Here is a 14,954-nt window from a genome sequence, read left to right on the forward strand (position 1 = left end):
TTGAATCCCAGGACAGTTTAATGACATTTGAACTAAATTTCCTAGGTTATGTAAAAACCCACAGAGTGCAAATTATTTTAGTGTCTAGAAACCCTCATCTAATATACTAGAGTACATACCATATAATCTCCGTTATCCATGAGCTTCTTAAATGAAGTATAGATTGTAAGAGCAGAGAAAGCCATCCTGGCTCCAGGCAGAGACAGGTTAAATTTGGGCCACCTTATTCATTTAGAGGTAGTCCTTCATAGAAAGGGCTACATTTTCCAGGACCAGAAATCCACTTTATGTGATATTGCACAGCATAAAGCTGAATCTTAGCAAGTCCTATGAGGTTTAAATTAGCAGCTTAAATATTTCTCAATCATGCTACCAGGGCTAGAAATGCAGTGGAGGGTATGGGAGCACCTCTGTGTCACTCCTTTTGAAGAGTGTTTGGATTTAGCATGGACTTACCTGTATGCTCTAGTTGTCACTGCATTACCTTTTGCTATTCCATGTCAGGAAATTAGTTTGGATATGCAAAACTAGGCACAGATATTTGGGGGCTGCACCTGAGCTAAGATCTACTTCAGACCAAGAAGATGTTGAAAGGATGTGCTGATGTTTTCTTTATAATAATTTTCTAAAATGTAGACATGAGAGTTAATTACAGGATTATGAGAAGAGAAATCTGGATATGTTTGTTGCTGCTCAGCATAGAATAAGAAAAACTCTAAGGCACAAATCCTTATCCCTTGTATACAATAGGTGTTTACTGACATTGGCTTTAATGGTTTGCACAATCAAGAGATATATGAAGAATACTAGAACTGATAACAGAAAGAGCAGCCTTTTAATGAAAACTTTCAGGTGCACAGATAGCCCCTGTGCACATGCACAGCATTGAATTGACACAATTTTTAAAAGTTTAACTAATTATTATATCGAGCAGGTACATCCAGTAGGAGACTGGTTGCCTTGGTCCCTCCAAGGGTTCTAGCCCTATATCTTGTTTTGTCTCCCAGGTGCTGGTGCAAAACAGGATGTCCTTGTTAGAAATGCTTTTCCTTGAAAATAAGACTAAACAGAATATGTGAGAAAGGGAACTACTGTTCTAAAGTGAGAAGGTGCTAGAAAATGTACAGCTATATATATTAACAATCTACAAAGCTAAAAATATGTAAAAAAACTACAAATCTTTAGGCATCAGTATTAACTATAGGATAAAGAACTGAGCAGCAAAAAAGTGAATAGAGTTAAGCTATTGCAGAAAGTACCTGCACATCTGCTTTGAGGTACTTTCAGGCATAAATGCATTGGTTTTGTCCAGGACTAAATTGTATTGAATTGCTTTGGAGGGAAGAATAGGGCAATTTAAAATTTGCCTGTTTCCATCTGTACAAAAATTCCCTATTTTCTCAAGCCATTTTTCAGTTTCTCACTGGATAAGAGCATCTGTCCTACAAGCATATGTTAAGACATTTTGGGTTCTTTCACCACTAATCCATAAAAATATCCTCATGTTCCATCTGGAAAATAATTCACATTCCTTTTTCTATTTAAAGCTGAATTAGAAATCATTATAGGAAGAGAATTTGGGCGGCTGCTGCTGCAAAAACCCAAAAACCAAATCAATGACAGTGTAATTATTCATAAGTGTAGTTCATTATTCGGCCAGCTGCGTACACAAGACATCACTGCCATTAAAAGCTGTGAAAAAAATACTTGCTTTTCCTCAACACTTTTAGCTCAAACTATTTTTTGATAAATCAGTGAGATTTGCATCTCTTGTGTCTTACATTTGTGATCTTAAAAGGAAATTGCAATTTTATTAGCACTGTAAAGTCATACCTACATACTGCATTAAAAATGGGTTTATTTAGCTTTATGATAGAAAAACAAATGTATTAATCATTATGGGAAAAAGTGCTGTGCATTATAATTGCACCTGTTCTTGCATAATAGGAAATAGAGTCTGAACCATGCTTTCCTGGAATTGTTGTCTGACTGGTACAGTTGTTCACTAAATCTGATACCCTTGCGCTGCCTTTCAAGAGATGTTCTATTTCTTCTAGTTTATTTATTTATTTATTATTTTTTAAATGCCTGGCACGTTTCTCTTTACATTAGTATCCTAGCTATGTTTCCTGAGTAGCTTCTGAGGATGCCTTTCAGGCCTGGACAGTAGTATCCAGTGTCTCCAAATTAGCATTCCTTGATGAAGTTGATGTAAGAGTAAAATGCATGTGATTGTGGGCCAAGTTAGAGGTAAAGAATACAGTGTTCTGCAAATTATAGGAGATGCTTGAGAAGCTTTTTTGGGTTCTTTGTCCTCCTTAGACTATTTTGCTTACTTTAATCTTAAGGTTTTCAAATCAGCCTTATCATTTGCACCATCTGCAAGAATTGTACCTCTGCTGAATTGCCCTTCTTTCCCTCAGCTGGTGGACTTCAATTGTAAAAGCTTTCAGGAAATAGTAGAAAGCTTCATGATGTATGTTTCACCAATCAAATAAAAGAAGTTGGAACTCACTTGTAACTCCTTTCTAAGTTCAGATTCTTTCATGCATTTACCTCCAAATGGGGGAATTGCTCATTTCCAGGCAGACCCCAACAAAAGCTATTAAAAAGAACAGCTATTTAAATAAGCAAAGTGGTTGCTTCTGCATAAGTGGTAGGGGAAAAAAAAAACCACTTTCAAGTATTTTAACAAATCAAATAAACTTTTAATGGCTCTAAAAATAGCTTTAATGGATCCAACAAGAAAAAAGCCTGGAAAATGAAATTTCTGACCTATGGAAAATTCTTAATACTTGGATTCCTTTATTGGTTTACACCTCAAATGAAGAAAAAAGTTCATATTTGTAAAATTTCTTGTTGCAAGCATTTTGATCTGTAATTGTTGGTTATTTCAGCCTGAAAATCTGGATCAATAGAAAAAATAATTAAGCTGGAAAATTGAGTATTTTTAATTGTGATAAAAAATAAAAACAAAATATCTTTTTCTTTACGGATTTTTTTAATATGGATTTTAAATTTTTCTTCCCTCTCCAAATAATCCTCTAGATTCTGTAGATTCTGTAGAAGGCTATGAGTTTCAATTGTTAACAAGAAAATATGAACAAATGTAATAAAACCAAACAAAAATGTGTGGAACAGAACTACTGAGTACAGTGAATGTTAAAATGCAAAATATATTTTAAATGTTATTGCTTGAAAGAACCAAGGTTGAAATTTAGTAGTCAGATGAAATAGCATTGTAGAGGTCTGAGACTCAGACCTTACTAAGCTAATTAAATTATTGTGCAACTGAATTGAACATTTTTGTCATATCTGGCAAAGGGGAAAGATGACTATGAGGAAACAGCTTTGGTTGCTGTTCCAAAAGAAATCACTTTCAAGCACAAGCTCTAAGAATTTTTAAGAACAAATGGAAGCCTTAGGAAGGAAGAGGGAAGCTCAGGAGAAATGTTATCTGTGCTGCAGATGTTATGAAATAATCTACGAGAGAAAAGTGACTTACTAGCATGGCTCTGCAAAGAAGAGCTGTTGATCAGATAAGAGCTGGGCAAACATTTTTGACAGCTCAGAACAGAAGCAGACTGTACAGTGCCATAGGCACACCCCTGAATCCTGCAGGGCCTTTGATGAGTAGTGTAAAGTCCTGGCTCAAATGTTCATTTTAGTGTCTTGGGGAGGCCACAGGAATGGGGTTTATACTTGCACAGGACTTCATTCTGTGGTATTTTATGGAAAGTTTTGATGTCCTTCATTGGCACAACTAGTATTATACCTACCCTTCCTTTAAAATACAGATTAAATCAAATTTTAATAAAGAAGACATAGAAGTATTGGTGAACAGATAGATCCATGCCCTGTTGCAGAAACAGTTTTAGGCTAAGGTCATGTAAATGCGTCTGGCATACTAACTTCAGTGATTTAAACAAATTTTCTGCCTGGTAGAAGTGATCTCCCTGACATATGGAACAATCTTCTGTCTGCTTCTCAGTGGCTTTCACATGCTTTGAAGAGAACAGATTGCTTTCTCATATCTGTAATATATCCTAGAGTTTATTCCTTGCCATTGAATGGCTGAGGAGGTCAGACACTGGTTAACTCACTATGTAGAGTGTTATTAGTGCAGTATGACCCCGCATGAAGATGAATTATTTTTATGAAAAAACCTTCATTTTTAAAATCAGCTATGATAAGACTGTCTTTTTTATCTCTCAACATAAATCTGTGCATTTATGTACACTACATATCTATTTTTCATTAGATCCTAAATGAAAGTGAGTTCTGTTTGGGGATTTAAAATTAATGTTCACTATTTTTCAGAGCTTTAATTTTATTTAAACATTTTCAGATTTAAGAAACAGCAATACGCTTTGACATTTCTTGTCACTAACATCTAAAGGTAGGCAAATCCACAGCAGACTGAGAAGTGTTCTGTGGAAGAAAATGGCTTCATGTGGATGAAAATGCCTGTCTTCTTCACAGTCTGGTTTGATTAAAAGGTTTTTCATTAAATGGATTAAAAAATAGAAATCATTGTAAATGCTTTAGGATTAAAAATTGCATTCAACTATTACTTCCCAAGTAGTTTACTTGGGAAATTGTGTAATTATTAGACTTTTGGGGAAAAAAAAAAAAGCCATTTTTAAAAGTATGTTCAGATTAGGTTGAAGCTAGAACAGATACTGGCATTAGGTCCTGCTTGAAATGTGGCTGAAAGATATCATTCTGGGAGAAACTTTTTTGTGAGTAAGGTTGCAAAAAATCATAATTTGCTAACACAAAACCAAGGAGGCTTTACTAATAATGCATTGGACTGCATCCCAGGAGAGTTGAACTCTGTTCTTGGCTTGCATGCTGGCCTCCTGGGTGAGTTAAGGGAATCTCCCTGACCTCAATCAATATGACCATTAGTGACTCCATCTCCTTTGAAACAGATTTTGGGTTCTACTGATGAAAAGCGTTATTGTCGCTTATCCTTATTTAATATTATATAATTTAATTCAAATCAGGTGTTTTCTTCTAAGTGAAAGCTGTTTGCTTTAGGAAGATTCAATTGTATTCTTCTTCATGACCTTTTCTGAATTTCTGTACCTCTCTCTGTAACATAGTTTAATATTTAGCTTTTTGCACATTCATAGGTTTTGGGCAGAAACAGTAAATGTTAAATAATTAATTTGAACTCTGATAACTGTCTCTAAGAATGTGTATTGAGTAGGTAATGTTAAACACTGCAGCACCTAATTTAGCATGTAAAGACACATCTGCTGTGAAACTGAACAAGGTGCTTGCTTAATGGACTTGAACACAGTGCCATCATTCTTTCCTATGGTTCAATGGAAAGCAAGATCCTTTCTGTGTGGTCTTTGCATCTATTGGTGCTCCAATATAGGCAGCAATTCTGGAGAGAAATGACATTCCAGATATGACTGTTAATAATCAGGGTAGAATTTCCAATCAATCTCTGGCAAAGACCCACTTGTGCAATTTGGTTGTGGCAAGGTTTCCTGTTGGGACGAGGGATTGGTTTTCTTTATCATATTTTGTGATTTCTATTGTAGTTTTATCATTAATCAAACTGCTGAGGGGAAAACACTGAAATAATAATGATTGTAGTAGTAATAGCAGCAGGAGCATGGGTATGTGTGCTTTGTACTATCTGTTAAGAGTTTTCTGAGCATAAAATCCAGTATCACTTCAAGCAGACCCTGTTATATTATCATATTTTTATATATTACTCAGATGAAGCCAGACTTTCTTTCTCTCATGGCCACACATGGACATTTTTCAAAAGCCAGACTCAGAAAAGATAAGTTACATATGTCAGAAAACAGCAACTCTGATATTAGCATACCAGGCAGTGATGGCCACAGCTCCTCAAGGACAATGGCATTGTTAGGACATCCCAGAGGCATCACAGCTGGGCAGTGTGTGCAGCACCTTCGGACCATGGCCCACAAGGTTTGTCTCAGCAAACTGTCTGGCTAATGTCCCTCCTCTTATTGCTGGTATTTGGATTGCTCAATAGAACCCAATCAATCTCTAACACTCCTGCTTATGTGGCATAAATGTATCAGGTAACTGCATGGAAATGCTCGTGCCGTAATTCAGAAAGCTCATATTCAAACTGTGTTTGACTAACACAAATTGCCTAATCTGTATCTGACTCATGCCAACGATATCATGCTTATGATTCTTAGAGATTCATACAGATTTTTTTGCTTCTTGGGAAGAATTTAGAACACTAAATTGCTCTTCTAGACAATAATTCTCTTCCTACCAGAAATAATGTTCTTAACAGTACAATATATTAAATTAAATACTAGGTAAAAGTGTAGAATCATAGGATGGTTTGGGTTGGAAGGAATCTAAAATGTCTTGGCAGTGAGGTGTAGATAAACTGTATATTGCCTAAATTTTGAGTGTTTAAACTCTGCCTAGTTTTGATGGTCCTTGTGCCACTGGGGCTGTATGACCAACAGGGCAGATGTCTGAAAAGATGTGAATGAGGAGTGTTATCTGAACTCCATGCACAAGGCAAAATTCAAGAATTGTCTAATCTGCTGCTTGGGAAACCATAATCCCATCTGCAGAACATCTCTCTAAAGAATGTATTTTTAGATAAGGGGTACATCTGAAGGGTATTGCTTTTAAATACCCGGGGATTTTGCAGCATGAGTCTTTGACATTCGTCTGTGATCTCTTGAGAACTATCTCTGCTGGTCTGGTGAGCAGTGGGTCAGAATACCATCCAGGAAAGGCTGGAACTACTGTGGATTCTCAGCAAATTTAATCTGTCAGAACACATTAAACTGTACACTGATCTCTGCTCTTCAGGCTCAGTCAATGGCTGTCACTTTGTGGGGGAAGCTGACAATTTGTTAGGAAGGCACTTGTCCTGGGATTTGGCTCTTTTGTAACCATGAAGATATGTTTAAATCTCCACAAAATTATCAAAATCCTAAAATTATACCTGGAAAAAAATTTACCTGTGGAAAGGTTAAACTATCAGAGAAGCAGAAATCCAAACAGATTTCAGTACCATTCACTTTCCAGACTGAACCTGGCATCTCTCCTCACAACATAAGAACAAACTAAATCTTGTTAAAATGTAAGTCTACTATGGATGTAACCAGAGGGAAGAGGATTATTAGAATGATGGCTCAGCTCAGGAAAAATCTTCATGAGTTTGTTTTTTTTCAAATATAAGCACAAGCAGTACCTCAGAAATGTTTGTTTGACTTTGTGAAAACAGCAAAGGATTTGCTACAACCTTAGGCAGGGAATTTCATCTTGGGTTACATAATACCTAGGAGTGCCTAAATGAATAATACCCCAAATAACTATTGCAGCAATTTCTGCATCTTTGAAGTAGCATGACTTAGCTCCATGTTGGATGCAGGCAATTAAACTGGTGAGAAATTGCTGATGGTAGAAATACATCTAACAAGTGATTTGATTTCTACAAATTGCATCATATTTTTCTGAATGAGACATAAAAAAACCCCACAGAAACTTTTACACCAGTATTTCACATAAAAGTATTTGAAAACTGAAAACAGTTTATAGTAGTCAGAAGGGTTTATTTTGTTGTGGGTTTTTTTATTGTCTTTTTTTTTCTTTTTTGGTTTTGGCTACACTGTGCATTTCTCCTTTCCCTGACCAGTCTTTAATATGATACTGTAGCTAGCAAAGTACAGTGTTCTGATTTCACACAGAGTATGTGCTGAAATTTCAAATGATCTTTTTAGAAATGTACCTTTAAAAATAATATCAAATAGTTCTAGGATTGAGAAGAAATTATATCCAAAGAGAAATTCAAATAAGAAAACCTCCTTTTACATGTCCTGAATTTGTGTAATACCTTTTATATTCAAAAATAGATGGGGCAAGATCTCTGGATAGTGCCCCTATTATACCAGTGCAGTTGGATTCTCATTAGGACCCATAATTTCAGGCTCAGGGAAATCAGAAGGATTTGAACAGCACATAGGAAAAAAACCCTGGAGTACTCATGCTGCTGCCATTAAACATTGCATCACAATATACCTTCAATTCTTGCATGACCTGCATTTCTGTGGTTTCTCTGCCAGTTTAATTTTTGGTCTACATATTTTAAAATCTCACTTGTAATTTGGAAAAAATAATAAAATTATTTGGATGATGGGTTTTGTCATGCTGATCTTATTCTCATAATCAAAAAGAAGAACAAATGTGAGACAGCACTGTAGATATAAAATGTAATGATGCTTTTTTTTAACAGCAAAGGCTTCAGCTGTGCCCAATAACAGGAATTATATCATAAGGCAGTATCTGTTGCAGAATCTGAAGTTTCAGCAACACATCACATGCAAAGAGTGCTTATATTAGCACTCAAGGCAACATCTAAGTTCTTTGCTGTTCAGTTATTATGAAAGAGTTAATTTTTATAGCATCTAGAAATTATTTCTAACATCCCAGGAAAGGATAATTTTAGAGGAGTTTAAGACTTTGCTAATTTTAATTGCATGGGGTGTGTTTTTCTTTGATTAGGGTTTTTGGATGTACAGATTGCATGCAAGACTCGAGATAATTCTGGAGGAAGAAAATAGGCAGTTGAAACTGTCATCACTGACAGACAAAATGGAAAAAAGTGGAGTTTTAGAATCCCATTCCTGAAATAGTTAAAGAGGACTGACTCTTGAAAGAGCCTGTGTGTTTGAAGATCAAGATAAATAAGGGAGGAGAGCCAATGAAGAACTAATTTGCGTTAACCTAAATTAGAAGACTCTGGAGATAAATTTTACAGGATTCTATGAGAAAAACCTGAAAGATCTAAGATAGAAGAGAAGGATGTTATCATATTGTAATATTATTACAACACTTGCATAAGAATTGTAGCACTTACACAATAAAAACAGAATTGCATTCATCTTTACACTCCAATAGATTTGATAAAGAAAAAAATTTCCAACATAATACCAAGTATCCTAAAAAAATTTAATAACCTCCTTGTTAGTTGGCCTAGAATGGGATTATTGGAGAAAATTGATTATTTCTTAGCAGGCAGGCTCTGAAAAACAACCTTTCTTCTCTGTATGCATAACTAGCTTTTTCATTGCAATGTGGTTTTCTTCTGCAGAGAAAAGCAGAATGGAAAAAACTGCTATTCTTCAGTAGGGGGTCTCTGGGAAGTAAATAACTCTCTTTAGATAGTATATGAATGTCAAAGCTTTATTGCAAACAAATTCAGACTTTCCTGTACAACATTACTTGAATAAGATCTCTTTATCAATCTCTTGAATTCAAACTTGCTCTCTGGCTTTTCTATATTCAGGTAAGTGGCACTGTAAAAATTACCAGGAATTTCTAAGATCTGTTTTACTTTGGCTGTGACAACAACTGATAATGTTCATATGATTCAGAACTCTCAACAACTATAGAAGTTTCTTGCATTGTTGATTGAAATTATTTTAGAGTATTAATATTTAGGAGTTGGCTGGATGTTTGCTCTTCTCATGCAGCTCCATCACTCCTGTGACTCAGAAATAGCAGATAAAATAAATGTGCTGAGGAAGAAGGTGGAGGGAAATCATATTGTTCAAAAGTCAGACAGAAGAGGAAGATTAGTTAGAGCATGCAAAAGCATCCACATTCCTGTCTGCTTGGCACAAGCAAAGGCTAGGAGAAGCCTGGTGGTTCAGTGTAGTGTCATAGAGCTGCAGTCAGAGCTGCGCAGAGATGAAAAGGTGGAGGGGGATGTGAGGTAAGGGAAATCATCTGGGATAGGAGGAGGACAGGATGAGTGCTGCAATGAGCATTGTACCAGATGGTGGCTGGGAAATCTGATGTCAAACATGCAAGTTATGCCTGAGAGGATTCAGGGGGAAGTGCACTTCTGATAATGCCTGAATTTTGTCCTGGTCAATGCTCTAATCAGATATCTGCAAGAGAAGGTGAGATGAGGACTTTCGACATTTTCACATTTTATAGATGATTACAGTTTATTTCAAAAGGTGAAAAAGAACGTAGTAACTGAACATGTTGGTGTAGTCTTTGCACAATTGACTGGAGCAGATGGCAGAAGTTCTGTGCCACAGAGATAGCAGGAAAAAAGAAAGAACTGGTAGCTCCTGTGAAACAGTAGACATGTTGTGTTCCTTGCATCTGGTCCTATGCCCATCACATTGCATTGTGAATATTTTTGCCAAAAATGTATTCCACTTTGAATTTTCATTTAAATGTGGTGGTTTCAGTAATTGCCTTAAAAGCTGTCTCATATTAAAAATACAATTTCTGTTCAAGTCCAGAGAAAAATTTGCCTGAGAGCAACTCAGCAGCAATGAGGAAAAGAGTTGATGTTAGGATCTATTGAACTCCTGGCCTGAATAAAGCAGTGTGGAAAAGGAAGCTTCACTTAAGTTAATGTAGTCACTTACTCTAGGCTAGGATTTTCCTAGATTTTTTCAGAAAATTTCAGTAGTCTCAGATTTGCTTAGTGCAGGATGGAAGGAGTTCTTTAATAATGTCCTACTTTTCTGTAATTTTTATAATCAAGCTACATTTGTGATTAAATTGGATGTGCAAAGGGACATGAGAAGCCTACCCCTATCCAATAGATGCGAGTCAAAATCCTTCTCTAGCTCCTGTTGAAAGAAGTACTTTGCAGAGATATGCATCCAACTGTTTGTCTTATTTCATAAATTTCCAGATATCTATGTAGATTTAGGTAATTGTCAGATAAACTTCCATTTATTTATGTTCTTACTCAAGCCTCTCATTGAAATTTATTCCTTTTCTTTTATAACGGTACATTGACATCTATATTATAAAATAAAAAGAAATTCTGAAAATTTACTTGCTCTTTTCCCATTGTTCAAAGTGACAGTACAGTTGTGATGTAACTCACAACTTACCTGCTGAAAAATCATTTATGTTCTCATCTGTGCATTATACTATCAGAAAAAAAGTAGGTGATGATCCTAAGTGGATCTGGCACCAAATGCTCATGTTGCAGATGAAAATTTTCCGCAGTTAGACTCCTGTGTCCCCATCTTTTCTTCTTCCCCTCACTTCCTAATGTCAACAACTATAATATTTTTAGAATACCCTGGGAACACTTGCTCATTTTGAGAAGTTAAGAATGTAAAAAAAATGTGCCTGAAGAGCAAGTGTTTATAAAAAGCCTTGGAAGGGTTTGTGAAACTATCGGGGATCACTGTTGTTTGTTATCACGTACAAATGGTAATATTTAAATCACTTAGCCTATATGCAACTCTTTAATGTAAGGTTGAATACTGCTTTAATATATGCATTATATAGTATTCACAAGGTATATGTGAGAAAAGAGAGAAATTCTGAATGCAAAAAAATCCAGCCCTTGGCCTCAGATATCTGTCTCATTTAATGTTTTCTAAAAGACATTTAATCTTGAATTTAGATAACTGATTTGGAAATAAGGGTTTTATAGCTTATAAAAAAGAAAGCAAACTGCAGCATTAAGTTTCTCACCCTATCACTTCATGTATTATAATGCAATGTAAACCACCTCCCTCCATTCCCTCTCTAGAATTTATTTATGCAATATGGGGAATAAAATGCATCTTGACAAGTTAATGAGGTTTGGTGTTTATTAAAGGTTGAAATAAAGCTTTTCCACGTTGTTTCTGAAGGAACACATATGTGTAGCAAGATGACAATACAGAACTCTTGTTTTGTACTGGTTACAGTCTGAAATGTACCTTTCTAATTGTAATGACCTTTCCTGAATTTATGTTGGTTTTGCCTCTGCACAAGTTTAAAAAAAAAAAGTGTGTTACAAGATCTAAAAATTTTACTTAACCAGAAAAGGAAAACTCTCAGCACACATTCAGCAGGCACATTTAGTAATTGTGTCCAGCAGTATCATACTTGCAAAGGATGGTTGAAAATTGGTTCTACTGTGTATGGCAGTTTTAAACACATTTCACAGAAGCCACCTAGAGACAAATTCTTCACTTTGATGATTTTGAAAAAGTAGACTGAGCAAAATTTGCAATTTATTCTGAACTCAGAACATCATGAATTTATGAGATAATTTTGTAACATTTTTCATCACTTCTATGCATCTCCATCACTTTTGAGGTTTTTTTTGATATTGAAGAACTGAAGTTGTTTTAAAATATAGTGTATATAGATATAGTAAGTATTATGTAATATAGATATATTAGGTACTGAGCTTACTGTATTATGACAGCAACTCTGCATCTTTTCAGTGTCTCTTGTAACTTTATTATAGGTCTATCAGCAGTGAATAGGAAAAGCTGTCCTATGTCTGCAAGATCAGATTTATAGCCAAAAGATGAATCAATTACAAGCCTCTGACACCTTTGTCAGATGTGCTACAACAAAAATTCTTTTAAGGACAATGATTAGCAGGAACACAAAGGATTTGCTGCTCAGATCATTTCTCCACTTTGAAATCATGAGTTAAGAGGTTTCTCCCTCTAAACACCAGAGGATTAACTATACATAGTGTCAATATCCATTTAATGGCTGTCCCTATTTACAATTTGTGAGGCAGAAACAGAGACTTGATAATTTTCAGTTGCAGGGAGGAATTGATGTGGGGAAAGAGGTGAATTGACCTACTTAAACAGTGTTAGACTTGAACTATATAAGATATTATTATCTCATCTTCCTCCAAGTCCCACAGTAGAACTAAAAAGCAAATTCACTCAAATTATTCAGTATGTTGGAGGAATCAATTCTCTGAGACATTAGAAGTAAACTACTTCACTTTTGTGTTGTGCAATTTTAGTGTAAATATATATATATACACACACATATCAGTAAAGATTCCTTGCTGCCTTTGCCTTTAGAATTTAGGTACCACAGGAGCTTTGTAGGAATTCAGTAAAAAATCGTGCTGGCTCATTTCCTGAAGGAATGAAGTCATTAAATCTCCACATCTTAGAATGTGATGTGAGTCCTCTTTAACAATTTTTGACCTAAGATGTGAAGTGGGACTTGCTTTTCTGACATCATAATGATAAGAAACAAAAGTAAAATTTGAGGAGTATGTGAATTTCATAAAATAATTGGTTCTTTAAAAGGAAAATTGTAAGTCTTTCTGTCTTCATGTGGAATGAGTATAGGCAGAGAGACAAAGGCTGGAAAGGCAAGAGAGGGTCCTGATTGCTCTCTGAAATGGTTTTAAAGCTTGTACACATCAAAACCAATGTATAGCAGACTCACATTGGGCATTATAACCAAGTGCTTTAGGATTATATTTCCATAAATCCCACTGGAGGATTTTCTTGATTTAGAGATCCATACCAAGCTTCAGCACAATTGCCTGCTCTATCTCACCTGCACAGCCTGAGTTTACTTTGGAGCTTAGTTGCCAAGACAGTCCATGATATTTGAAATGTCATGGCAGTCAAGTGAAGTCCCAGGAGTCTGGAAAAAGGGAAAATTTATGCTCATCTTTCAATAAGATAGAATGGAGGACCCTAGGAGCTACTGACCAGTCAGCCTCACATCTGTGCCTGGGAAGCTCATGGAACAGATCCTCTTGGAATCTCTGCTGGGGCACATGGAGGACAGGGAGGTGATTTGAGACAGCCAGCATGTCTTTCTCTAACATATAGTGCCAGAAAAAGAAAATAGCTTTTTATATTTGCAAGCAAGTGACAAGCTTTTCCCCTTAAACACAGAACTACCGGGCTGAAACAAACTTCTGTACTCTAAATTGACTTCCACACAAACAAAGGTGACTGATTCATACTTATCAGAGCTTTCCACTGATCTTTCTTAGATTATGAGCTATCATTTATATTCAAGCTTAATTTGATTTGTCGTTCAGTATACAATCTTCTAATAGAAGACTCTGTGATACTCATGGGAGTCATTTTCTCTTTGGATGACTGCAGATGTAGCTCTGTAGACATGTCAGTTACTTGCAATTTTCCGGTTAAAATATGCTGTTTTCTGCTGCTTCTACTGTTACCAAAAAGTACACATTTGGATTAAATTTTCCCATATATGGCATTTGCTACATGAAGAATTTACCTTGAAATGTTTCATTTTTTATGGCTCTTTCACATGAAGAAGAGCAAAGGGGATGAGAGAACACATCTGGGTTCTCTTTATTAAAATAAGAAAAAAGCACAACATTCCGGTAATAACTTGATATCTTACTCAAGGTATGCCAGAGTCAGGAGCTTTAGTTTTTACTGTCCTTGTCCTGAAAGCTCAGGTATGGTCACTAACAGTTTATTTGCAGCCCTATCCTATCCTCTGAATCTGGAGGCTACATCCAATGTGCAGATCACAATATATCAATTATATAAGTATATAAAATTACACATGTGGGTAAAACAGAGCAAGAATTTCTATTTAAATAGTATTTCTGATTGTTGTGAATGGTCTCTTGCAAGGTACCACATCAAACACCTTTTGCCTGTGCTAGACATTCCCCACCTCATATCCAGGCACTGGGGAGAAAGCTCCAGTTAACCTTACTGTTCTTTCTTTTCATTTGCTTGAACATTCTTAAAGAATTTTTTCTTTTTCTGGGTGCTGCTGTGAATTGGGCATAATTCACTCTAATGCCAGCGCCAGTTTATAAGATGCCATGAAGGCAAAGGACCTCCTGATGATATGTAACTTTAGAAATCATATGTTTAATTGTAAGGAAATTTAAAATTTTTTAAAGTTGTAAGTTGACTACACAAAAATGTACAAAATTACATACATAAAATCACAGCATATCTGCACACACAAACACAGAGATGCACTAGCAGCTGTAAAATATTTTGATGCACTGAAGAAATATAAAAAAGATGCTGACAAAGAGAAAATCAAACCCAGGTAACTCAGCCACAAATATTATTGAAATATTTTTATTCTAAGTTTGGTAAGAAAAGCATCAATAGCTCTTAAAGGGCCATTAACTTTTAATTTCTTTCTCCATCAGTCAAGGATTTTATTTTTTT

This window comes from Ammospiza caudacuta, chromosome 1, assembly GCF_027887145.1.
Source record: "Ammospiza caudacuta isolate bAmmCau1 chromosome 1, bAmmCau1.pri, whole genome shotgun sequence".
Classification (NCBI taxonomy): domain Eukaryota; kingdom Metazoa; phylum Chordata; class Aves; order Passeriformes; family Passerellidae; genus Ammospiza; species Ammospiza caudacuta.